This window comes from Gopherus evgoodei, chromosome 11 (genome assembly GCF_007399415.2).
Source record: "Gopherus evgoodei ecotype Sinaloan lineage chromosome 11, rGopEvg1_v1.p, whole genome shotgun sequence".
Classification (NCBI taxonomy): Eukaryota; Metazoa; Chordata; order Testudines; family Testudinidae; genus Gopherus; species Gopherus evgoodei.
Window position 1 is genome coordinate 13,732,817 of NC_044332.1, and position 27,070 is coordinate 13,759,886.

The window sequence follows — 27,070 nt, forward strand, 5'->3', positions numbered from 1 at the left end:
GAAGAAAGAGTTGTAATTGTTCCCTTTAAAATTACTGGTTGACCCATAGATGCAGTCCTTCAAGATATTTGAAAGAGATGTCCTATGACATCCCCAGGGACAGTCCATTAGAGTATCATTTTGTTATATCCTGCAGCAGAACAATTCCTGTGAAGTAACTTGCATTGTTGTGCATGCGTGATTTGCTGAAGGGAAACACAAACACACCTAGGTTGCCTCCTGGACAAATGCAAACAGTAATTCCAGGTCCTTAAACAATATGTTACACTGTTTAACTTAGGTCTATTCCTGAGACACATAAGTAAGGTTTCCCCTTATATTTTTAAGGTGTTTCCAAATATTGCCAAGTGAACCTACATAGTTGGATTCCTATTTACATGTACAATAAACTGGCTAATGATACTGAAAGTTTAAAACAAAAACCTAAATGTACATTTTCCTTCACTGTAACTACATGTTTATGAAAAATGCATTGTGTAAAATTTCCTTCAACTCCTTTCATGGTGCTTGAAGTTTTCATGTGTTCAGGAAGTTAGGAATCAAACGCTTGCTCAGTTTTTAAAGTTGTTTGGAATCCCTGGACAGAATAATGCTGCTTAGATCTCCTGACAAATATTATTTGTAAACTGACCTAATGATAGCAATGTAATGTGATTTTTTGTTGGATATATTTTCTAGGGGTCAGTTGCTTTAAGTTAAACATTAAAAAGAGTGTAAAATCGTTCACATTTCCTTTTTGTTTTAAATAATGTAGAGATGAAGAAGTTTGACCAGTGACGCGCATTCACACATTCTTGACTTGGTCTGTGTTCCTATTTTTACGTAACTGAGATCAGAGCTATGTTGGAAAAGAACTGAAATGTTTTCTGTTGCTTTCACAATGATGTATCCTTTTATAGTCATATTTTGGTTTTAGTTAAATGCTGCTTTTTCTGCACATGGTCATTTCTTTAACAGTTTGACTATCCTATTAGATTTTATTTGATTTTTTTTTTATTTTGTTTCTCTCTTAAATTTTCCCTTGCCATGTTTTTGATTGGTTAATACCAGTAAATGAATTATTTTATTTCTTATTTCACAAGCCCTTATTCTTAGTAGAGAGCAGATTTATTATTCCTTCTGATTTTCTTCTTCTCGTCATTCTTTTCTTCTTCCTGCATAGTATCCTCCCCTCCCTTATATTTATATATATTTTTGTTCTATTTCATACTACTTTTCTTTCTCACTTCTTTTACTTCCTTGCTCTTTCTTCCCTAGCAACCTTCCACTTTGGCGCTGCTGGAGCTCCTTGAGTCACTTTCTATTCCTCCTTTCTGATAAATCAGATATGGCTGGCTGGCCGGCTGACCAGTCACAAAGCCATTCCCTTGCCTATATTTATTCCTGAGAGAAAATAAAAATGCATTGATCCAGGGTCACTTGTATATCCTCAAAGTGCTGACTCCCAAGGCCAAATCTCGACTTCCAGCAAGCCTCACATCTCTCTTGGATAAAATGCTTTACTCCCACGCCACACAAGAAGAAAAATGTTTTTAATTAGGAGTGGAAGGAAGGAAGGGTTTTAATTCTAAGCACTTATTGAGCCATGATTGACACATTCTGCTTGGCACCCTCTGAATTAGCATGTCAGGTTGTACAGGTGTGCTTTGGTTTGTAAGTAGTGAGGGCTGATGGGGAGGGGAAAAGGAAGGGGGGCAGCTCTGACTGATTTCAATGGGCTTTGGATCAGGCCCTAAATATTTTCTTTATTTTGGGCAGGTCATTGAGATGCCTACACCTTCACTGATATGGGTGAGGGAAATAGCAAGAACTGTTAATTTCATTATCTTGCTTCCCTTGGCTGGGAAGTTTTTTAAAAAAAAAAACAAGCTAGCGTGTATATCCCGTGTTTGTTTGTATACTATTGGCAGTGCATAGTCTTTGTAGTTTAAATTGGGTCCCATGATCAAAATACCTTGTGCTATTACTTGGAAACAGGTCAGTCCTTGCTCAGTTAGCAAATTGCCAATACACAGACTCCTTTTTCTGATCTACAGTACTGCAGAAGTGTTAAATAATTGCAGCAAAATTAACTGTTGTGCTATGAAGTGTCCAGTTGCTCTGTGAAATGAATTGTACTTAAAATATTTTTCCACTGTCGTCTTCCCGATGAGCCTATTCAGTCTGATGTGCCGCGTCGTCATTAGGCTCAAGTCAGAGCTCTTCTCTGGGTCACGTCAGATGGGCCCTCTTTTGAAAGCTGCATCGTGCCTCATCTCCAGCCGCTGTCTTTTATGCTTGGCTTCTTTGTTGCAATGCAATGGATATTTGGGCGTTGAGCCCCACATGCCTTTGAAAAGATTTATAAAATAAATATTAACTAGAAATTTCAGCATCTGGTTGGGGACGATGGAGGCAGGTCCTGAGAAAGTGAAATCCATTCAGTGGGCAATATATTCTGTTGCTGCAGCTCACTTGTTCAGCGTCAGAGGAACAGTTTCCCATTATGTTCTCCAGCTGCAGGCTAACCCAAAATTTTGCAGGCCTTACTCAGGTAAAACTCCACTGATGTGTCAGTTGGAGTTCTGACCCCAGGATTGGGCATCTAGGACCAGACCGAGACTGGTGTGGGGATTAGAAGGCAGGCAGACTATGCTGCTTCCCTTTGTGGGCTGGTGGGGGCAGTTTTGTCTCGGGCACAGGGTAAGACAGTCAACTTGTATTCCCATTGCAATGGCCCTGGTGGGCAGTTGCAGGAATGCAGAATTTCTGATGTAACAAGACCCCGGGTCAGGCTCCTTTCCTCATGCAGCCTGCCCCCAAATTTCCCCTGTGTTGTGAATGGCTGCGGCAGATCTGGCACAGAGGTGGCTCTGGGTCTGGGGCAGATATTCTTGTGGTAGATGAGAGCTGCAGAGCAACAGTGAAACAGGTATTTATACTCTGCATCCCTGAAATCAACAGAGAGTTGTTTATACAGAGGGCCAGATTCTACTCTTAATTATCCCTGCAGAACCCAACAGACAGAACCGGGGCTGTCTGGTTTTAAAAGAGGGCAGGATGTGATCATGTGCACTGTATGCAGTGCTGAGAGCTGCATTTGTAATAAAGCACATAAGGCTACGACATAATATTGCGGGTCTTGGCTTAAATGCGTGCAAGTAAGCAAAATCCAATTCGGCATTAACAATTCAGACAGCTATTCCTTGACTCTCTTCCTTGTCTGTATTAAAGAATGATATAAGTCACAATTTAAGGTTGTAAGGGCAAATTTAAGTCGGCTGTAAGTGTAAACAGCTCCACTGAAATCAATAACATTGCACTGGCTTACACCAGGGTTGAATTTGTCCTCGAGCCATTTAAGAATCCTGAGTTCTTCTTAAAAGTGGCTTTAATTTTCTTGTTACTGTGGGGAATTAACCAGACCCTTCACTTAATCTAAATGCTTTTTCTGTGGTTTGATGCTCATTGGTTTATAGGGGAAGGTAGAAATTGTAAAATATTCAGCTGCTCCATTAAAAATACTAGGAAATCAAACCACAGAAAATCTGTTTACGATGTACTTGTGAATTAATGTGCAACACACACACGTGAGACAACCATTCTTATATAAAAAGCTTTATTAGAAGATGGTTACCATTAGAAAGCATGTAAATATCTACATCTAACTTCCAGCTGCAAATACTGATACCTCTGTATTCTACACATGAGAGAACTGCTTTTTCAGACAGCCAGTTCCATTGGTTTCTTGCTGTTCTGGGCATCTGCAGGTGGCAGCAGCCCCCAGGCCCTCCTTTTAAATTGAGATGCCCCTAATTTCCTTCTTGGACAGGGTTACTGGCCTAGTGGCTGGGGGCAAGCTGTAGACAGAATCTATCTTGATTTTTAGTCAGGCGTTTTGACGCAGTTCCACATAGCAGTCTCATAAGCAAACTAGGGAAATGTGATTTAGATGAAAATGCTCTAAGGTGGGTGCACAACTGGCTGAAAGATCTTACTCAAAGAGTAGTTCGCTGTCAGACTGAGAGGGTGTATCTAGTAGGTTCCCACCAGGGTCAGTTCTAAGTCCAGTACTAGTCAATATTTTCATTAATGACTTGGCTAATAGAGTGGAGAGCATGCTTACAAAATTTGTGGATGACACCAAGCTGGAAGGAGTTGCAAGCACCTTGGAGGACAGGATTAGAATTCAAAGTGACCTTGACAATTTGGAAAGTTGGTCTGAAATCAACAAGATGAAATTCAATAAGGACAAGTACAAAGAACTACAGAGCTACAAAATGAGGAATAACTGGCAGAAAATGACCTGGAGATCATAGTTAAGTTTGGAGGGATTAGATTTTTATTGGTAAATACAGATTTCATCAGAGAGAGTCAATAGTAGAAATTCGCAGAGTGGCAAAGTGAGGCAAATGCTGCTTGAGAACATACAAGAGGGTGATTTGAGGATACTCACTTTGTATATTTTGATATAAACTGTCAACATCACATGTTTTAATAGTTATAAAGCTTTAACTTTTTTGAATCTCAACGTCTATAGTCATTACATAATTACGACTTGTCTGCCCCATTCCTATGCTTTTGTGCAACCGTGAACATTTAAATCAATGTTTTTAAGCATTTTTTTAAAACATTGACATTATCCATAGAAGTTATAAAAGTATTGAAATCAAATTCTGCCAAGACTAATTATAGTGGAAAAAATTGAATATGAGTCAACAATATGATGCAATTGCAAAAAAGGCGAATACCATTGTGGGGTGTATTAACATTGTCATGTGTAAGACATAGGAGGTAATAGTGTTGCTCTGTTTGGCACTGATGAGGCTTCAGCTGCAGTACTGTGTCCAGTCCTGGACACCATAGTTTAAGAAAGATGGGGACAAACTGGAGGGAGTGCAGAGGACAGCAATAAAAAATGAGAGGACAGCAATAAAAAATGAGAGAAGATTTAGAAAACCTGATGTACAAAGAGAGGTTAAAAAACCAACAACCTGGGCTTGTTGAATTTTGAGACACTAAGACTGAGGGGAATCTGATAACAATCTTCAAATATGTAAAGGACTATTATAAAGAGGATGGTGATCAATTGTTCTCTTTCTACTGAAGGAAGGACAAGAAATAATGGACTTAATCTGCAGCAAGGGAGGTTTAGGTTAGGTAGAAAAAAATTTCTAACTATAAGAATTGTTAAACTTTGCAATAAGCTTCCAAGGGAGGTTGTGGAATCACCATCACTGGAGTTTTTTAAAGACCAGACTGGACAAACACCTGTCAGGGATGGTTTAGGTTTACTTGGTCCTGCCTCTGTTCATGGGGCTACACTAGATGACCTCGAGGTCCCTTCCAGCCCTATGTTTCGATGATTCTAATGCATGCAAGGGCTATGGAGATGTAATTACAGACCTCCTCTGAGGTCAGTAGGAGATGATGCACATTTCTCTCCTGGCTCGGCACACTTTTCTCCATGGTCAGCCTGCTCCCCATGCTTGAATCTTGCCCCATGAATAGTTCTGTGATGCCCAAAAAAAAGGGCGATGCTGCTGCGAAGGTGGCTGACTAAAGCCCCTTTTCACACAGGAGGGATAACTTGACCAAGGAATGGAGAGTCCCTTTTCTTTGATAAAGTGGGTTGTTGGCTTAGAGCTGTGACTGTCACTGGAGGTGCAAGAGATCCCGAGTTCAAACTCTGCACTGACCCAGAAGTAAAAGTTATATAAACAGCTTTGGTGAAATCCTGATCCCTTTTGGCAAAATCTCATTGACTTCAGTAGGGCCCAGGTGTGTTAATACAGCCAATGCAAGATCATACGTGTAGGAACAAAGATTGTAGGCCACACTTTGGGGGAGGATGGAAATTATACTGGAAAACACTGACTCTGAAAAGGGCATAGGAGTCACGCTGAGTAATCAACTAAACGTGAGCTCCCAAAGCAATGCTGTGGCTAACAAGACTACCATGATCCTTGGATATATGAGCAGGAGACCAGTGAGGAGATGAGGCTTCCTCTCTCTTTAGCAGTGGTGAGCCCATTACTGGAATATGGTGTCCAGTTCTGGTGTCAAGACGTCTAAAAGGATGTTGGAGAAACTGGAAAAGCTTCAGAGAAGAGCTTCAAGGACAGTTTGTGGTCTAGAAAACCTGCCTGATAGTGAGAGAAGTAAGAGACTCCATTTACTTAGCTATCCAAGAGATGACTTGATCTGGTCTGTAAGTACCTAGAATAAGAGAGGACTCTTTAACCTAGCAAACAAGTCATAATGTGATCTGATAGCTAGGAGCTGAAGATAGACAAATCAAACTGGATATAAGGTGCACAGTGTGGGTAATTAGCCATTGGAACAACTTCCTAAAGGGAAATGTAGTTGTTCTGTCACTTGAAATCTTTAAATCAAGATGAGGTGTTTTTCTAAAACATATGCTTCAGTCTAATCTGAAGTTATGGCCTGCGTTACACAGGAGGTTAGATTAGATGATCATAATAGTCTATTAAAATCTGTGGGGTATAATTAGGCATTTTGTTTTTATGGAAATTGAAAATAATTCTCATAATGCATGACCATTGACATGGTCATATATTATGATTTCTTCGGAGCTTTTAGTGTGTATTGTGTAAATATGGGTTTAAGATCATATAAACATATATTTATGTTTTAAGTATACAGAATAATATATTGGCATGCCCTCTGCTGGGTTATGCAGTGCCAACTAACTTATCGAGTCTGACATACTCACCTTTCAGGTAGAGAATATGGCCCTAATGTCATGTAAAGCAGTGGTTCTCAAACTAGGGCCGCCGCTTGTTCAGGGAAAGCCCCTGGCAGGCTAAGCCAGTTTATCGTGACTCTCACTGGCTGTGGTTCACCGCTCTAGGCCAATGGGGGCTGCGGGAAGCGATGCGGGCCGAGGGACGTGCTGGCCGCCCTTCCCACAGCCCCCATCGGCCCAGAGCAGTGAACTGCGGTCAATGGGAGCTATAGTCGGCTGAACCTGTGGATGTAGCAGGTAAACAAACTGGCCTGGCCCGCCAGGGGCTTACCCTGAACAAGCAGCAGCCCTAGTCTGAGAACCATTGATGTAAGGTATTATATGTAAACTGGCGACGTGCTGGTGATTCATATTATTCCGTAGCATATACACGGGTGATAGATGAAGAAACATAAATAAGTGCTGGAAATATATTCTTAAAATGTGTTTTTCAGGCAAAGCTTAAAACCAGAAACATTTAATCCTATGCTGTTTGCTAATACACTTATTTTTAGTTTTACTACACTCCATCTCAGTGCTGTCTGTCACAGAAGTGAGCCCTTAGCTAAATTAACAGATTGGTGCTGTGTACTGTCTCTTTAAAGAAGCAGCGAACTAGAGTTCTGTGAGGGCTACAGGTAGAAGGATTGGATGCTACAGGGCAGACAGTTTTGGGAAAACTTGAGACTTGGAGGGTATTGGTGCTACCTTGTGAGGAGTAGCCAGACTGGTGAAAGCCAAGGTGAAGCTATTATGCTGTAAACAGGCTGCTGGGGTCAAACCAAAGCTGCACTACCCAGAGACACCCAAGGTAGCAGGGTAAGTGGGGACTTCCCTTTGCTGGTCTGGGTTGAGCCCCAAAGCGTCTGTGTGATAGAGCACAACTCTAAGATCAGTTACACTACATTGTCCTGTAAGTCTATTAAGGCTGTTGTTGGGGTCTGTACATTTGAATTTTTGTATGTTAATATTTTTAAGAACAAAATGTATCAATTTGTAGGATAGGAGAACAATTATGTAAGTGATCTTAACTGATTTTTTTTTTTAATGGTAGTGCTATAGTTAACTTAGAGTTAAGGGTGCTGATGTAACTATTACTTTTGGTTCGGGGATGTACATATATAAATGTAGCACATACTTGGCGGTGGAGTCCATGTGATTCGTTGCAGAGTCATGTCATAAATGGAATGTTTAATGCATCTTTGACAGCCTCATTTCTACAGCGTCCACTGCCTCATGTCTGCCAGGACTACTCCTAATGTTCCAAGCCTCTCAACGGCTTCAGACAGCTGCCAATTTTTTTTTTTTCAGCCTGCTGGAGAAATGCTTCCTCCTTTCCCTGAATTACACAGATATAAGGTGGAAAATGGGCAATATTCAGTCCTGCATCAGGAGTAGGATTAGATTCTAATATCCTGGGATCCATTAGGACTAGAAACGGGACCTTCCTACCAGTAGAAAATCAGGAAGGTTCCCCACTTTCCAGTGATATAAAGCTTTTGCTTCTGTCTTTAGTACCCCGTGATGTCAGACCTTTTCTTACTGGAAATGGGAGAATTGCAGTGGACACAGCTGGAAGACTTGCATGTTATCAAATCTTTAAAAATGTGACATTACTATGCAAAGAAAAGGTCTTTTTAGGTAAATTTCAGGAGTTTCTAAAATGTATTAATTATAATTTTCCTCTGAGTCCTGTGTGGTTAGACTTGCAGTAACTAAGGTTATAATAATGATATAGAGGTCTGAAATTGTACTGGTAACTTGTTTTTAAAAACTCCTAGCTATTTGTAAGGATGTGTGGGTTTTTTTGGTTTGTTTGGTAACATGTGCTATATGCCTGAAGAGTACGTGGTCTCTTACACATTTTTGTTGGCTGTTGCTTGTAATGCAGCCATGCTAGATTCACGTGGATAGAACTTTCATACCACACCTCACCAGCACGTAGTCTGTATATACAACCTACATACACTCAGGCCTCTCCCCTTCTACTAAAGCCATGTCTGGCGCAATGGGCACAAAATGGAGATGTGTGATGTAGATCTTTCCAGGGCACTGTTCTACAGACAGCTGTACATATGTGTAGCTTCATCTTGCAACAGCACCACGGCATGTGTGGTCCAATGTGTAGAGGTTTTTCTTGCTGTCAAAAGCCTGTTTCTCTCATGGCAGGATCAGATCCTAAGGTTGAAAACACCCTCTGTCTGTGGTCTCTAAAGTGTATTTTATAACATGCCTTTTGTGATTATGACCTGTTAGGTAAAGTCTTTTTCCATCACTAGGTCCTGTGGCTCAGAAAAAGCCACTGAAACTTTTGCTGTCTATCCTACTGTACAGTGATGTTATGTACCATACACTGTGGTGCAAATCCTGCAATCTCTGACATAGCCACGTAAGGCTGCATATGAACATGAATCACCTCATTGCTATTGCTGGGTTCAGAGACCCCACAACACTGTTCTACATGCTGCAAAGTTCTCTTTGCAGGAAAGTGGAAGCATAGCTGTTGTCTAAAGCAGACACACACATATATATGAGAATAGTTAATAGATAAAGTGTCAGTAGATGGCGCTTTGGAATGTTCAGTCTTGTTCCTGGGTTCTGTAAGACCAGTAACTGTCATGTGAAGCTGTTTACATTCAGCTGTCAGTGTTTTTACTACTTCTTTGTTGTGACTGACCAGAGGCACAGTGTCACCTCAGCAATGGCTGTGAGCAACATTCCGCTGCAGCTCTTAAAAGCCCTAGCCTGTGGTTACATACATAACCAGGATCCACTGCATCCACTTTTCTTTCCCATACTGTGCCGGAGTAGCAGTCCTGAGCCCTACTTGCAGATGGGGGTGAAGAAAAGTGTCCCTTTGCCCTGCTGTCATCGTGCATTTCTTGCAGTCAAATCTCTTGTTATTAGTTTTTGCTCATGAGGCTACGCTTTCTCCAGCACTCTAGAGGCTGAATGTTGAGTGCTGCACATCCCAAATTACTTTTAAAATTTCATGTCAGTTTTCTGGAATGCATCATGTAATTAGACCAGACAGTAGACTAACTGCCTGATAGATGTGTATTAAGAAATTAAAATGTCTAACTTTTTTTTTTTTTCAAATAACCAAGGCAAACAAAGGCGGATGTTTATAAAAGGCATGGAAAAAAGTCTTGTTGTCAAAAGACCCTTTATACCCAGTTTTGTTTGATATTAAATTAGTAGTTTTTTAATAAATGAATTGGAAAACTGTAAAACTTTGGGAAATATTGACACAAGTTTAACTCCAGCTTCACAGATAGTGACAGACACTGCTTCCATTGAACAGTCAATAGAAAGACACTGGGCACAGTTTTTAAACGTGCCCAAGGGTACGTGTCATCTGCAATAAAAGGCCTGTGGAACAGCTGTAGCTGGGCCTGGGTCAGCTGACTTGGCTCAAGTGACAGAGCTGTAAAATTGCCGTCTAGATGTTTGGACTAGGGCTGGAGCCCGGGCCATGAATGAGGAGGGTCTCCGAGCCCAGGCTGCAGCCTGAGCCTGAACGTCTATACTGCTGTTTGCGCCCCACAGTGAAAGAGAAGCATGTGCCTGAGTACTTTGCGAAATTGGGACCTCTGTGAGGTACCGAGTGTTCTCGACCCCCACTGGAAGCAATGGGAGCAAAGCGTGCTCGCAGCCTCATCAGAAGCATCCTGCACCTGTGGGACTGGGTCTTCTGAAGAATAATACTTGTGTTCATTTAAATAATACTGAAATAGTGAACATTTTAAACCTAGAAGTTTAGGTAGTCCAATAACGTAACAATAGCTAGACAAAATGATCAACATTTGTTTGTAAGTTTTATTCTTTTCCATTAGATTTTTGAATATCCTGGTATACAGACTGGTGTGTGTATCAGTTGAATTTTGGCAACCACTCAACTACTTGTTTAACATTTTTGACCCATGGAAGCTAAGTTAGAATGTGCATATTTTTATTCTTTATCTTTGACAGTAAAGAAATAAATAAAAGGTACACATCTACATTAAAATGGTTGTTGCCTGAGGATCTCTGGTAATGTTTAGAGTTCAGTGTTTTATAATTTTATATAAAAGTTGTTACTAAAAAAGAGAGAACCTCATATATTTCGGGGAGAGATTTCTCTAGTGTGTAAAAATATCAGTGGAGTAGCTAACTTTTTTTTTTTCCCCAGTTGTTGTTAAGTTCAAATTTAGCAACCATTGTCCTTGTTGATATATCAAGTGCTCTAAAAATGTACTCCCCATTAACTGGGAGAGCGAAGTGGTTGATAGATATAATTCTTTAGTGGCTATTAACAAAGTGCGGGACACGAATACTGATTGTGCACAAAGCTGTATGTAAAGAAGACAAAATAACACATAACTGGTTTGTTTGGTTTGTTTTTGAAAGATACTTCTATTATTTTTTCTATTGCACTGTACTGATTGTTGCATGAATTAGCATGCCATGAGCAGAGGAACCTGATACACAAACAGAATGGCATGCAGCTAATTTTGTTTAGCAAATTGTGATCTGATCCCTGCTATTTCATGCCCTCTGCAAGCTGACTCAGTCACTAGTTCCAGTGTATGGATGAAATCTATATGGGTGATCTCTATTATGGTGGCATAACTTTGGAATCACTCCACTGAAGTCACTGGAGTTAACAGAAACGGTTGAGTTAATATTTTTATATAAATAGCAAGTAGTATAATCAGTTTGTTTCTCTGCTCTTGGGGAGAGAGCTTGTCTTTTGAGAAGACTCTTCATAGAAGTGAGTTGGGTTACTTGAAGTTTATATTGGGGTTACTTATGGTAGAATTTGGCTTCTGGTTCTTGCAGTCTGAAATTTTCTTTTAAAACATATACCTTTTAGATAATACAGAGCTCACAGAGAAAGTCATACCAGCATTTCACAGCCATGATATCATCAGAGAGCTGTATTTCAAACTAGGAAGATCATATCTGCGAAATATGATTTTGTTAAAGCCCAAGAAAAGCTCATAACTTTTATAGCATTTTAATTGTTTTAGTGCTGCATAACATACCAAAGACATGGACTAAGTTGTACATCTAGTGCTGTCTCATGTACCATAATGAAATTCTGTATTAATAATGCAGTGCACACCTTCCAGGTTCTAGTGACATCACTAACATCTCTTGTAGTACTTTGCACTTACATGACTTGATCTTATCGATTTTCAATGGGAGCAGGATCAGACCTGTACCGTGGAGTGCTTTCTGTCCTAAGATCTCAGTATGCTGTTTCAACCTTGATATAGTAGAACCCAGTGGTTCTCCACCCATGGCCCAATTAGGGTGACCAGATAGCAAGGGACGGGGTGCTGAGTAATAGGCCCCCTATGTAAGAAAGAGCCCTGCATATTGGGACATCTGGTCACTCTAGGCCCAATCCACACATAGCTGCGGCCTATGTGACTTCCTCAGGGCCATACGTGTAGTATACATATTGTGAGGATGTGGCACAGATAACACAGAGAGAGACGTATATGCGGCCCAGAATGGTAAGTAGGTTAAGAACCATTGGAATAACTGCTTAATAATCATTTTATTTTATTTTAGTATTTGTATTCTGTTGGTATTCCTGTTTTACCAAAGACACTTAAACTCTCAAAGCGGTGTTCATGGCCTGAGATTGTAGTATTCAGTATGGTGCCCTTAGGTTTGCAATACATGTTGATGGATCTGGTAGTGGATAAGTTTTCTTTGTCTTTATTTTAACCATTCTTTTAACTTCATTTTTCCCCCCTCTCTGTGTTTTGGTTCCAACAATATGATTAGTTATGGATTTGTAAGTCAGAAATAGCTTAGTAATTGCTATATTACTTTGCCTGCAACAGCAATGAATGCCTTAAATTTAATGCATCATCCACACAGAAAATTGATGTTTGGCCAAAACTTGAGGGCTGTGACAGCTAATCTTAGAGCTTTTGGTTGACGTGTAAAATGACTGAGAATCATGAATGAGATTCTCATGAAAATTGATGCTCTTTAAAGTATTATTGCACAAAAGAAAAATATTCTAGCTTGTAATTGGTTGAAAATAGACTTGCGGTGATCCAGAAAGTTTGTTTGTGGGGTTCCCCACCCCCACTCTTTTTGGAAGTCACCAATACTAAATTATGTAGCAATGTTAAGTAATTAGATCACATAAGCAAATGACTGCATTGTACTTGATTCTTCAAAGCCAATAGTAATTTTCTCTGACGTCAAGGTACAGCTGATTATATCATATGCACATACCTAGTTCCTGATTGGCTTATTAATGATACCTTTTTAATGGACTTCTAATTTCATTTCCCTTTAGAATGTCATTTTAAAACCACAACAACACAGTTACACAAAAGAAAGTCATGACCACAATAGGGAAATTTGCCAGTGTGTCTAATGAGGATATTTAAAATGTTTGCAAAAATACATATGCCTATATTGACAACATCAGTATTTGAAGGGCCAGATCCTCAGCTCAGTAAATTGGTGTATCTCTTTTAGACTTCACTGGGGCTACCCAGATTTACATCAGCCATGTACCTGGCCCATTATTCGTACTGGAATAGTATAAACCTCAACATATTCAATTGATATTTACTTTTTGATTCAATATATCTTGATGTTTTGCCTCCAAAAAAAAAAGTCAGTGTCTATTTATTAGATGTGTTTGTGTTTGAACCAAAAATGAAAGACCTAGTTTACAAAATTAAGCCCACACAATTATGCAGTTAGGTAATTGTGCATATGATTGCATGTACAAATGGCCAGTTAGATGTGTAACTGTCCATTTGCATGCAAAATTACCCAGTTTTTGCAAATCCGGTCTTAAATATTCATTGTGTAAAGCACAGCTTCACATTTTTGATTGTATTCCCCTCCTCCTTCACAAATCCTTGTTCATGTCATCTGCATTGAAAGGTTACTGTTATATCTCTGTAAATGAAGAATGGCATATCTACCATGAGAGAGATCGTGAGATCAGAGAAGTACCTTTAAGCTTCCAATTAACATACAATAAACAATATTGAGTATTTGAAGGGAAATACTTGCAAGATATAAGGCATGCCATAGCAAATTCAACATTGCCCAGAATGAATATTATTAACTTCAGATGATCTGGATGCATAAGCATGAGATGATTCCAACACACATGCAGCTGGATAGAAGTATTAGAAAATTATTGGTAAATTATGTAGCCAAAGTTCACTCTGTATAATAAACATCTTACTTTATTTTTTTATTTACAGTTACAATTCTGGAATACAATTAGTGTATTTGTATTGAAACCAAAACCGGGCCCCCATTGTGCTAGGTTCTGTACAAATGTGATAGACTGTTCCTGCTCCAAAGAACTTACAATTCAAAGAGACCAGAGCGAGCGGGTGGGAAGACAAACGAGGAATGGAGAGGTGAAGTAACTGACCCAAGTTTGCACAGCAGGTCAGTGACAGAACCAGGAACAACACCTCAGAGCTCCTCCCTCCCAGTCTAATTACTTATTCCCTAGCTTAAAGCTGCCTCTGTTATGCTGGCCTCTATTTTATTTCCAGAAACATGGCTTAATTTTTGTAAAGGTGAGAGCAATTAACCACTGGAACAGTTTACCAAGGGTCCTGGTGGATTCTCCATCACTGACACTTTTAAAATCATGATTGGATGTTTTTCTAAAATAAATGCTCGAGGAATTATTTTGGAGAAGCTATATGGCCTGTGTTATCCAGGAGGTCAGACTCGAGGATCACATTTATCTCTTCTGGCCTGGGTATCTATGCATTTCAGGTTCAGATTTTTTTCCTAAAGATAATATCTCAGGAGGAACATAACTGCATGTCTGATTCCTCCTCCTTTCATCCAAAGCCCACTAGTGTAGTTCTTTTTTTTTTTTTTAAATCAGCTATGACATACGTATAGATGGATCCCGTGTTTTAGAGCCAGGAGGATTCATGTGGCTCCTAAGAAAAATTGAGGAAACTGACATGTCAATTATAACCCCAGATGTAAGTTATGAGGGTCTGTAAGCAAATATGGTCCTGTTTTTAGGAGGCAAGAACTCATTCATGTGTATAAAGTTAGAAATGTGCTTAAGTATCTTTATGAATTGGAGACTACAGTAAATTTACTGTCCAGTGTGTTAACCTGCTGCTTACATAGCAACAGAGATCCATATTCCCATCCTACATGCCATTAGAGCAGATTGCCTTCCAAAGCAAGCCTATACTAAATTTTCCAACTCCAGGGCTCCTGTGTTGTGGCTATTTTCTTCATCTCAGAGGGAGGTTTGGACAGGACTCCCTCTAGAAACCATAATTAGGCTTGGCAGAGAAAGGAAACTCCATATAACAGAGATTTCAGTATTTCACAGTTCAGTTAGTTCTGATTTGGAATGAAGACCAAACATTTCAAATTTTTTGGTGAAAGGGGAATAGAGCCCTCAACTGGGGCAGTCTGCCTGGAGCTGCCCCAGAGCCATAGACTCAGGAAATCCTGGGGTCCCTGACTGTGAGGAACCCAGCAAGTTGTCAGGAAACCATGCAGGGTTCCATTGGCACTTCGGCAGACTCAAACTGTCACTACAAAATGTTTCAATTTCAGCAAATTCTGACCAATCAAATGTTTGGTTGGAATTTTTCCAGCGGCTCTTACCAGAGCCACAACTCTCTTTGTCTCTGGCAAGGCCATTGTTGTCTCTTGTGCACGTTCATCATTTCGTAAGTAATCCCAGTCTCTGCTGGACAATGAAGACACCTCTCCCACATACTGGTTCTGACCACTACAACTAGACCACCATGCTGATTTCAAAAGCTGCTATTTCCCTTTTCTGCGGGGGGATGGAGAGGGCGGGAGTGAAGAGAAAAGATGACAGTTTCTTTTTTTTTAATTTACCAGTGACTTAGAGCATAAGGGGCTTTGGCTTTCAGTGAGACTGAAGCTCTGTCTCAGAAAGAAGAGGTTACCAGTAGGAATCCAGTATAGGATAATTGTACCAGGAATAGGAATAACCATATACTATACTAGCCAAGCATTCGTATGCTAGAAGGGGTTGACCAGTATAACTATCCTCCTCGTAAGGACAGCTTATACCAGCAAAAGTTATTTCTCTGAACAAAATAAGCTACATCAGCAAAAGGACATTTTTTTTTCTGGCATAACTGCATCTATGCTAGGGCTTATACTGGCATAGCTATGGTGATTAAAAAAAAATCACACCTTTAACCAATGTAGGTCTCCTGGTGTACGTTATTAAATGTAGGCCAAGCCCTAGTGTGGACGCAGCTCTACTGGCAAAGCGGCTTTTTGTACTGGGATCCTAACCCCCGTCTCCTCCTCAAGCAAGACAAGCTGTACCAGTAAATACATCTACAGTAGGAACTTCTTCCAGCAATGTCAGTCAGATATCACACCTCTTCTCACCCCGATCAACAAAGCTATAGTGGCATAAACGCCAGGTATACCGTTTCAACTCTACTGGGATAATTAAAATGGTACAGTGTTCCTAGTGTGGATGCAGTTATACCAGTCTAAGCCCCTTTTATACCAGTATAGCTTATTCCCATATGAGAAGAGCAATAAGTTATACTGGTATAAGGTACCTTTATTAGAGCATTTGCAGTAGGGATTGTACCAGTGTAACCCTTCTGCCCCTCTGAGTTGGCAGCAACAAGGGCCGGGTTCAGTATCCAGGGGTTCCGTTTCAGTAACACAATGCATAACCGGCTCGAGCCCCCACCCAGTGACCTGGGACACTCACATACCACACCCCCCTGGGCGCCTCTAGGAGGCAATACTTCCCCTCTCGCAAGCACGGAGTCTGAGTGGAGCAAAATATTTTTAATAAAGGAAGGAATTAATGCGGCATCCCATTGGAGAAACACCACAAACAGGGTTATAACACAAACCATAAACAAAAACCCACCTCCAAGTACTTTTGGCACTGTCCTTTTTCCCCTTAGAGTTTTAAGTCCAATCACCCCAAAGTCCAACAACCCAAAAGTCTCTGGTCAGTGCCACCCCAGAGTTAGAGAGTTTATCTGGAGAGATCCCTCCCCCCAGCCTGGATAGAAAGGGGCACCTTACGTGGTCCGGGGCCAACTGCCCTGCCTCTCCGTGGGTTCTGCTTCCGCCTTCTCCACGAACTGCTCCGCTTTACCAGCCACTGCACGCTGCTCCTCCAGCCGTCCTCAGAAACTGCTCTGCTCCACCAGCTGCTCTGCTCCATGAGCTGCTCCGGTTCTCTCTGCAAACTGCTTGGCTCCGCTCGCTCTGTGGGCCGCTCCACCTGTCCCACAGCTACTCCGCTCTGTCAGCCACTCTGCTGCCACCAGCTGTCCCGTGATCCGCTCCAGCCGTCCCCACAAACTGCTCCACTCCGCCAGCAGCTCTGTTCCACAGTATAGCTTTGGGCTCCCCACTAGTTAGCACCGTACTCAGTGCTCTCAGCTCAGTGATTTTAGCTTTTTAGTGATTTTCAGCTCTTAGTGATTCCAGCTCATAGTAGGGGAGCCCCAGTGCTAGTGCACCATTAGCCCAAAGTGATTTCAGCTCAGTAACCTGTATTTAAATTCTTGAGGGAATAAAAAAATCATCTCTGACATTCCACAGTGGAGAGAGGAGGGGGGTGCAACTGGTGCTTCTGGCTCCACAGGGAGACTGCACCATCAGGCACAAATACCTGTCCCTAGCCTTTCTCTATTCTCTGGATTTTGGAACCCATGTCCCATGTCTAGCCAGTACCGCCCAACTGAGGGTGAGCAATTTGTCACCAAGCAGTCCCACAGCTTGGGAGTCTGGGATAGGGTAGGCGTGCCTATGCAAATACACTCTCTGAAATTCTTTCCACCAGATGTCAGGGTAGAGCTTATCCTGACTCTGCTTACACCAGTATATTAGTAGACAGTTATACCCATCACTGACATAGTTGTACCAGTACAGAAATTGTACTGTAGTTCTATCGGTACAGAAACTGTAAACCAGGCATTAGGTTTCTAAGTGCCTAAGTCACTTTTGAAAAGGGGACTTAGGAACTTAAGTTACTGAGGCATTTTGAAAATGTACCCCATGTCTCCAGTTTAGTATCTAAATATGTCATCATGTTGAAAGGACTTTCCAGTGAGAGGAGTTGCAATCATCTAGCATCTCAGCAAAATAATAATCACACACCATTGTCTTTTTAATTTTACATATGAGCTAGTTGAAAGTAACGACCTTGACAATTATGACACTGCTTATTGAATCTACCTTATGCTTGACTATAATGGATTATTTCCAGATTTGAACAAAGCGACCAGAACCACAATCATTGTGTGTGATTGGCATTGAGAAATTTCTTTTTCTTTTTTTTTGATGCACCATTTCATTGGTTTATGCCAATGTTTTATTGAATACGTTTTGACTCATCATCCATCATGAGATTCCAGAGAAGAAAAATGTGACAAGGGTAGGGAGATGCTTGCAGAAAGCAACAGTTTAAATATGTTTCAAATTTTATGGTCATTGTGGACCTGATCCTGGAAAATGTCTCCATACAAATTCCCAGTCACTTTGATGGGAATTATGCATGCAAAAAAGATGATGTGGAAGGTCGCATGGGGATTTGCTGTCCTAAGTATCCCTTGTAATGTATATATTATATACATTTCTCATTGCAGCAATATAGACTGTAATGAGTAATCACTTTAATGTTCCCTATTATGCTCTTACTGTACAGTTTCAAAAGCACTATGTTAAAACGCATTAGGGCACCTTTAGTGAGCACTGGCAGGGTCTACACAGACCGGTTAATGCACAGCATGTTAATGTGCTTGAGAAATCACACCTCTGTAGTCTATACGGCGCAGTAATGTGGACAAGTCCTTAGATACAAGCAACCAGTTCCTGGGTTTCTAGGTATAATACCAATTTTGTCTTTTGTTTTGGGAGTGCTTTATCAGTGTGCGTTGGTTAAAACAGAATATCAGAAGCCCTGCCCGTATCGCCTAGAGCAGTGATTCTCAGACTGTGGGTCAGGACCCCAAAGTGGGTTGCAACCCTGTTTTAATGGGGTCACCAGGGCTGGCTTAGACTTGCTGGGGCCTGGGGCCAAAGCCCACGCTCTGCTGCCCAGGGACAAAGCTGAAGCCCTTGGGGCTTTGGCTTTGGCCCCGCCCCGCCCCGTCTGGGGTGGCAGGGCTTGGGCGGGCTCAGGATTCAGTTCCTTCTCCTGGGGTCATGTAGTAATTTTTGTTGTCAGAAGGGGGTTGCGGTGCAATGAAGTTTGAGAACCCCTAGCCTAGAGATTTGCCCAGTCTCCAGTGGCTGGAGAAGCTCCACTCTCACTGCCTGGTGGCAGCAGGTGATACTGCACCCTACACTAGCTGCTATAAAGTAGCTGATAGTCGGGACATAATTAAGAAGTCTTAGCACCACTGGCTCCTAGTGACCAGCTTCCATTACTTATGGCTGTGACATCCTGGGGTTAGGAAGGCAGTCCCTGAGGTTTCTGGTAAATTTCCCTTCCTCACCTCCCTACAAAAAGCCTGAGTATCAGGCCAAGAGGCTCCATTTAGGGATCTATGGTAGACAACCCCACAGGGAGGGGTCTATGTCTCTACAGCATTTTGGGATTCCTGGGGACAAGATGCACTTTGTACACATTTTTATTATTATTACAGTATCAACAGGCAAACCTGTAGCTATCCCTGCTGCATAGCAACTGATTTTCATGTTACAGACATTGCTGGGGGAAAATATAGAAGGACAAGGTTAATATATGTTGTTCAGCGATAGCGGTGATATACAAGAGGATACCGTATGATTCTCTGCAGAGTACAATATTGATCTCATGAGTGAGGATTAAATAAATGACTAACAAGCCCTGTAAGGGTTAGTGGGCTGTCAGGCTCGACCTCATGAGTGGATCAGAGGCACATCCCATAAAGAATTAATGCATGATTCTTTTTATATTAACATTTGAGTGGTTGGTTCTGGCTTTTTCATAAATCACAATCGCAACTCGCTTATCACACAGCCTTCGGTGTATATCCCATTATCTTTTAATCTGTCCATGAAATAAAATATAACGGATGGGATTTTTTTTATTAAGCGTTAAAATTAGTAGCATAAAATTAGACCATGGTTATTCTTGGTTTTTGGTGGATGAGCCTAAGTTAAAACCATGTGGGGAATGTTATTTTATACACAACCCTCTGTATCCTGTGAAAAAAGCAGATTACAGGATACAGCATAGGAAAATTGATTTATCATCAATTTATTGCTTGGTCCTCTCAGCTAACTCCTCTCAGAAGAGAGATCTATAAAATCTTTTCATCTGAAACTATGAATTAAACTGGGATGGGCTGCATAGGAATAAAACTAGGACCATCACTAAATCATAGAGACTCTTGCAGCCAGATCCTCAGCTGGAGTAAATGGTATGGTCAATGGAACTACATTAGTTCCCACCAGCTAAGGATCTTGCCCTTAATTTCTTATAATATTTCGTTCATTTCATAAATCTGGCTGATGGTCACCATGAAGTCCACATATATATGTGAATTGATTGTATCATATTTTCCTTTCCTTTTAGTTCAAACACTGGTGCTATTTCAGGGGGCTGGAGATTGGACCTGTCACTTACTTTCCATGTATGTAATATTTTCTTTGACATTGTGTGTCGCATTTTAATTCTTACAATGACAGGGTAGCTTACTTTTCCAGCAGGAGTTCCGCGGAAAACAAGCTGATGCATCTCATATGTCAGATCGCTATATATAAATAAAAATTATATATATATATTCCTTTCAGCAAAGTGAGTGAGATAATGCTAGAGAACTCCTTTTATGTTTTTTTGTTTTTTTTAAAAGAAAAACCTGTATTATGTCAGTGATCTGTAATAAATAGCACTGCAGTGAGAAGCAACAGCCTCATTCACCTTGCATCCATGCAGAAATAACTAAGCTCTCTTCCCATGCCTTGAGAAAGGAGACAGAAGAGAATTAAAGAAAAGAAATGACCTTGGCTTGCAGTTGGTCTCAGGGTATGTCTACACTAAGGGATTATTCCAATTTGACAGAAATCGGTTTTTTAAAACAGATTGTATAAAGTCGAGTGCACGCGGCCACACTAAGCACATTAATTCGGTAGTGAGAGTCCACGTATCGAGGCTAGTGTCGATTTCCAGAGCGTTGCACTGTGGGTAGCTATCCCATAGTTCCCGCAGTCTCCCCCACCTCTTGGAATTCTGGGTTGGGATCCTAGTGCCTGATGGGGCAAAAAACATTGTCACGGGTGGTTCTGGGTACAGCCTCACCCCTCCCTCTGTGAAAGCAGCAGACAACTGTTTCGTGCCTTTTTTTCCTGGGTGAACTCTGCAAACTCCATAGCACAGCAAGCATGGACCCTGCTCAGGACCTGCAAAACAAAACCAGGCGAGGAGGAGGCGGCTACGGCAGCGCGGCGACAAGAGTGATGAGGACATGGGCACAGAATTCTCTCAAACCATGGGCCCCTGTGCTTTGGAGATCCTGCTGGTAATGGGACAGGTTCTAGCCATTGAATGCCAATTTTGGGCCCGGGAAACAAGCATAGACTGATGGGACCGCATAGTTTTGCAGTTTTGGGACGATTCCCAGTGGCTGCGAAACTTTCTCATGCATTAGGGCACTTTCATGGAACTTTGACTTGCTTTCCCCTGCCCTGAAATGCCAGAATACCAAGATGAGAGCAGCCCTCACAGTTGAGAAATGAGTAGCAATAGCCCTCTGGAAGCTTTCAACACCAGACAGCTACTGGTCAGTCGGGAATCAGTTTGGAGTGGGAAAATCTACTGTGGGGGCTGCTGTAATGCAAGTAGCCAAAGTAATCATTAAGCTGCTGCTACGAAAGGTAGTGACTCTGGGAAACGTGCAAGTCATAGTGGATGGCTTTGCTGCAATGGGATTCCCTGTCTGTGGTGGGGTGATAGATGGAACCCATATCCCTATCTTGGCACCGGAGCACCAGGGCACCCAGTACATAAACCGCAAGGGGTACTTTTCAATGGTGCTGCAAGCACTGGTGGATCACAAGGGACGTTTCACCAACATCCAAGTGGGGTGGCCGAGAAGAGTTCATGACGCTCGCATCTTCAGGAACACTACTCTGTTTAAACGGCTGCAGCAAGGGAATTACTTCCCAGACCAGAAAATAACAGTTGGGGATGTTGAAATGCCTGTAGTAATCCTGAGGGACCCAGCCTACTCCTTGATGCCATGGCTCATGAAGCCATACACAGGCAACCTGGACAGTGGTCAGGAGTTGTTCAACTACAGGCTGAGCAAGTGCAGAATGGTGGTAGAATGTGCATTTGGCCGTTTAAAGGTGCGCTGGCGCACATTACTGACTCGCTCAGACCTCGGCCAAACCATGTCCCCTTGGTTATTGCTGCTTGCTGTGTGCTCCACAAGCTCTGTGAGAGTAAGAGGGAGACCTTTATGGCGGGGTGGGAGGCTGAGGCAAATCACGTGGCCGCTGATTATGCGCCGCCAGACACCAGGGCGATTAGAAGAGCACACCAGGAAGCTGTGCGCATCAGAGAAGCTTTGAAAACAAGTTTCATCACAGGCCAGGGTACGGTGTGACTGCTGTGTTTTGTTTCCCCTTGATGAACTCCCTGCCCCCTCGATTGACTCATTCCCTGTAAGCAACGCACCCTCCCCCTTCGATTACAGCTTGCTTAAAGAAATAAAGTCACTATCATTTAAAAATCATGTATTCTTTATTAATTCATTATAAAAAGAGGACGAGAACTGACAAGGTAGCCCGGGTGTGGTTTGGGAGGAGGGAAGGAAAAGGCCACTAAAAAAATTTTCAAAATAATGACAGCCTTTTGGTTGGGCTGCCCATGGGGGTGGAGTGGGCGGGTGCACGGAGCCTCCCACCACGCGTTCTTACACGTCTCGGTGAGGAAGATATGGAACATGGTGAGGGTGGTTACACGGGCTGCAGCGGCATTCTGTGATCCTGCTGCTGTTGCTGAAGCTCCACCAGATGCCGGAGCATGTCAGTTTGATCACGCAGCAGCCCCAGCGTTGCATCCCGCCACCACTGATCTTCCTGCCGCCACCTCTCATCTCGAGCGTCCCTCCTGTCCTCACGTTCACTGGCATCTTTCCTGTAATTTGATACTGTGTCCTTTCACTCATTCAGATGAGCTCTTTCATTGCAAGTCACTTCCATGATTTCTGAGAACATTTCGTCTCGCGTCTTTTTTTTTCCGCTGCCTTATCTGAGAGAGCCTTCGGGATGGAGTAGGGAGGCTTGAAAAATTTGCAGCTGTAGGAGGGAGGGAAGAAAGAGAGAAGTATTTAAAAAGATACATTTTATAGAACAACACTTATACTCTTTCACAGTGAACAACACTATTCACCTTACATAGCATATGTGATTTCACTACAAGGTCGCATTTTGCATCTTAATATTGAGTGCCTGCGGCTCTGGTGTTAGAGATCTCACAGACGCAGGTCCGGGCAGCAGAATTCAGCTTGCATGTGGCTATGGTAAGCTATTGTCTTTCAGCTTCTGCAGCCTTCATATACACAGTGCTCTCCTTTCCCAAACAGCAATCAAAGCCTGTTCAGTACTGCTTCTTTCCTGTTGACATGCAGCAGCAGAAACCACACCCGCATCCAATTCTCTGGGATGATCGCTTTACTCCTCCCCCCACCGCATGGCTGGTATTATGGAAGATCACTGCTAGCCAAACGCGAAAAAGCTCAGCTCCAATCACACCGCCACCTCCCCCTGCTTGGCTACCTGCAAGGAAAGATTTCTTTTAAGCAACAGGCAAACAGCCCAGTAGGAATGGCCATCTCTGTCCCCTTAATTAAATTCCTGAATTTCAATCAGGTTACTATGAACAATATCACTCTCCTGAGGATAACACAGTGAGATAAAGAATGGATGTTACTTGAATGCCAGCAAACACCGGGCCCATACACAGCTAGGTTTTGTCATGCAATGATACCAGATTACTTGCTACATGCATGGCGTGGTCAAGTGTCCTACCATGGAGGACGGAATAAGGTTGCCCTGCCCAGAAACCTTCTGCAAAGGCTTTTGGAATACCTCCAGGAGAGCTTCATGGAGATGTCCCTGGAGGATTTCCGCTCCACCCCCAGACATGTTAACAGACTTTTCCAATAACTGTACTGGCCGCGAATGCATCCCAAGTCCTCAGGGCAAATCATTAAAAAACGCTTGCTTTTAAACTGTTTTTTATATTTACAAAGGTACACTCACCAGAGGTCCCTTCCATGGCTTCATTGTGTGGGATAGTGGCTTGGGAGGGTAATTCCGTCAGGGTGAGAAAAAGCTCCTGGCTGTTGAGGAGGAGGAAGAGGAGGACGAGCTTGCAGAGACCACACAGCACTCCGTTCTCCCCATCTTCCCCGTCCGCAGAATCCTCAGGCATGGCTGAGATTACCACCCCCACGTCGGAATCCACGGACGGGGTGGGGTACTGGTGGTGGACCCCCTTAGAATTGCATGCAGCTCAGCGTAGAAGCGGCATGTTTTCGGCCCTGCCCCGGACCTTCCGTTTGCTGCTTTGGTTTTCTGGTAGGCTTATCTGAGCTCCTTAACTTTCACACAGCACCATACTGAGTCCCTGGTGTGGCCTCTCTGCATCATGGCTTTGGAAATTTTTTCAAAGGTTTTTTTCATTTTGTCTTTTGGAACAGAGTTCTGTTAGCACTGAATCCTCTCCCCATATAGTGATCAGATCCAGTACCTCCCGTGCGGTCCATGCTGGAGCTCTTTCTCGATTCTCAGGAGACTGCATTGCTACCTGTGCTGATGAGCTCTGCGTGGTCACCTGTGCTGGTGAGCTCTCCACGCTGGCCAAACAGGAAATGAAATTCAAAAGTTTGCAGGGCTTTTCCGGTCTACCTGGCCAGTGCATCCGAGTTCAGATGGCTTTGCAGAATGGTCACAATGGTGCACTGTGGGATACTGCCCAGAGGCCAATGCCATCAAATAGAGGCCACACTAACCCTAATACGACATGGCAATACTGATTTCAGCGCTACTCCCCTCATCCGGGAGGAGTACAGAAATCGGTTTTAAGAGCCCTTTATATCGATATAAAGGGCTTCGTTGTGTGGACGGTGCAGCATAAAATCGGTTTAACTCTGAATTCGGTATAAACGCGTAGTGTAGAGTAGGCCTCAGACTAACAAGGAGAAGCCTAGCACCCAGAGACTGAAGTTTTCACTATTTTGTGCTGTGCTGCATTGCCCATGTTACTTCAAGCCATTTAGTGTTAAACATAAAAACTATGTTCTGTCTCTCTTGCATTCTGCAAGATTGCTTGAAACTGCAGGTATCTTACTTCTCAACTAGCAAAACCCAGGAGATTGAAAAATTTTAATTTTTGAGTGAAAAGAGAACAAAGGTGTATCTAATAGCCTAGTACAATATATTAATGCCAGCGTTATGCATTCTGTTGTTTTTCCCTTCTTGCGTTCTAAGGTATTACTACAGAGTTAAGGTAAGTTGAGATCATAATAAATCAATTAAAAATTACCTTAAATTAAAACAAAATGTAGGAGACAGTGGTGAGATGTAGCAGAAGAAGCGGCACAATGGACACTTGATTGCATCTATCGATTCATCATTCTTCTTCCTTTGAAAGGTTTAGGTAAATGGTATTTTGATTATTTTTTTTAATGTAGTAACTTGAAAATTTCAGCATCAACATTGTTCTCCAAACTGACCCTACTGGTTTAATTAAAAAAAGTTTAATGTGAGATGGTTTTGCAGTTGTTTAAGTTCCATGTTAGTATGCCATCTTTAGTGATCTCATGTTTTGAATATTTTGAAGTCCACAGTGAGTTTGACAAAGCGAACATCTTGGGTAATAAGTGAAATAATTAAGATGTTATAATCCTGGAAAGATGGTGGTCCTAATTCATAGAATATCAGGGTTGGAAGGGACCTCAAAGCAGGACCAATCCCAGATGGATTTTTACCCCAGTTCCTTAATGACCCCCTAAAGGATTGAACTCACAACCCTGGGTTTTAGCAGGCCAATGCTCAAACCACTGAGCTATCCCTCCCTCTGTTTTCATGTCACATTGATTTTAACACCAGTGTCACTCCATTGACTTCAGTGCAGCTCGTGCTAATTCACACCAAGATCAGAATCAGAACTGTAATAGCACGCTGTCCTGGACCTGCTCTCATTGACTTAAATGGCAACCCCCCGGCTGACTTAAATGGGAGTAGGATTGGGTCTTTGTTTACAATTAACAGAATGTTTTCATTCGTATGGTCCCATACTACCAATTTCTCCATCTCCATTATTTTGGGGCATACCATTAAAGCCTGTCTTGTCCAGTTCATCCTGCTCAGTTGGAGCGATAATAGAATACAGTACAGTTCTGACTCTGTTGTAATGAACGGAAGTGTGTATAACACTGCCCTCTACCGAACTGAACTGGCTACTCAGTCATGCTCTCTACTGCTCGTGTGATTCTTCGTTGCTTTCTATGGCCATTATATTCCTGGTGGCTCTTGTTTACGTGCATCCCTGTTCACTCTCTCCCATGCTGAGGTTTTGGAGACAGGCTGGCTTAATTTCTTCATGTGGCAGCGTTGGCAGGCAGAGGTGCTGATGTCATTTTCTCCCTGTCTTTCCCACATGCACAAGCCGCAGGCCTGTGGCTTGGAAATCACTCTATGCCTCGGTTCTGGGGGCGAGGCCACAAAGGCTGGTAGGGAAGGGCTCACAAAATGCGTAGCCACAGCTGAAGATGCATTAGTCACTTCTTTTTATAAACTGGGGACATGGGGGATAGATGCAGAGAAGGAAAACAGAGCTGCTGACAAGCTGGGAGAAGGGATGGGTAATCTCCCCTAAAAAACCCAACCAACTCCTGTTACATATGCTCTTGGGTATCTAGGGCTATATTTACGAGTTATCTCCAGCACCACATCCTTCCTGCCCCAACACGGCCCTCCAGCCTTTCAGTGTTGATTTAGGGGGATTCTGCAGATTTGAAGGATGAGAGATGATAAGCCCCTGACTTGTGCTGCTCTTGCATGCCCTTTTGCACTCCTTGGGCCAGATCCTCAGCAGGTGTCATATCAGTTGACACCAGCTGAGGATCTAGCCCCCTGTGTCTGTTCTGCACTCTCTTTTTCCCATGAAAGGGAGAGCATTCAGCCTGATGAGATTGGTATGCCTCCCCTCTATATCTCGTAGCTGCATTACAGCTGTCTCACATAAAACATCAGATTTACTTAAACTACCCTATGAATTTTGGTTACCTCTCCTTACGGCCTTCTCTTCGTGCCTATAAACTCATTTCAAGGCCTTGTCATCTACTGCCACAATAT

General features: G+C 42.4%; 1 protein-coding gene across 6 annotated transcripts in view; it reads left to right on the forward strand.

The window, feature by feature from the left end:
* Nucleotides 1-27,070, forward strand: part of ERBB4 (erb-b2 receptor tyrosine kinase 4) — a 1,029,410-nt gene that overhangs the window by 2,707 nt on the left and 999,633 nt on the right. The window lies entirely within an intron of this gene.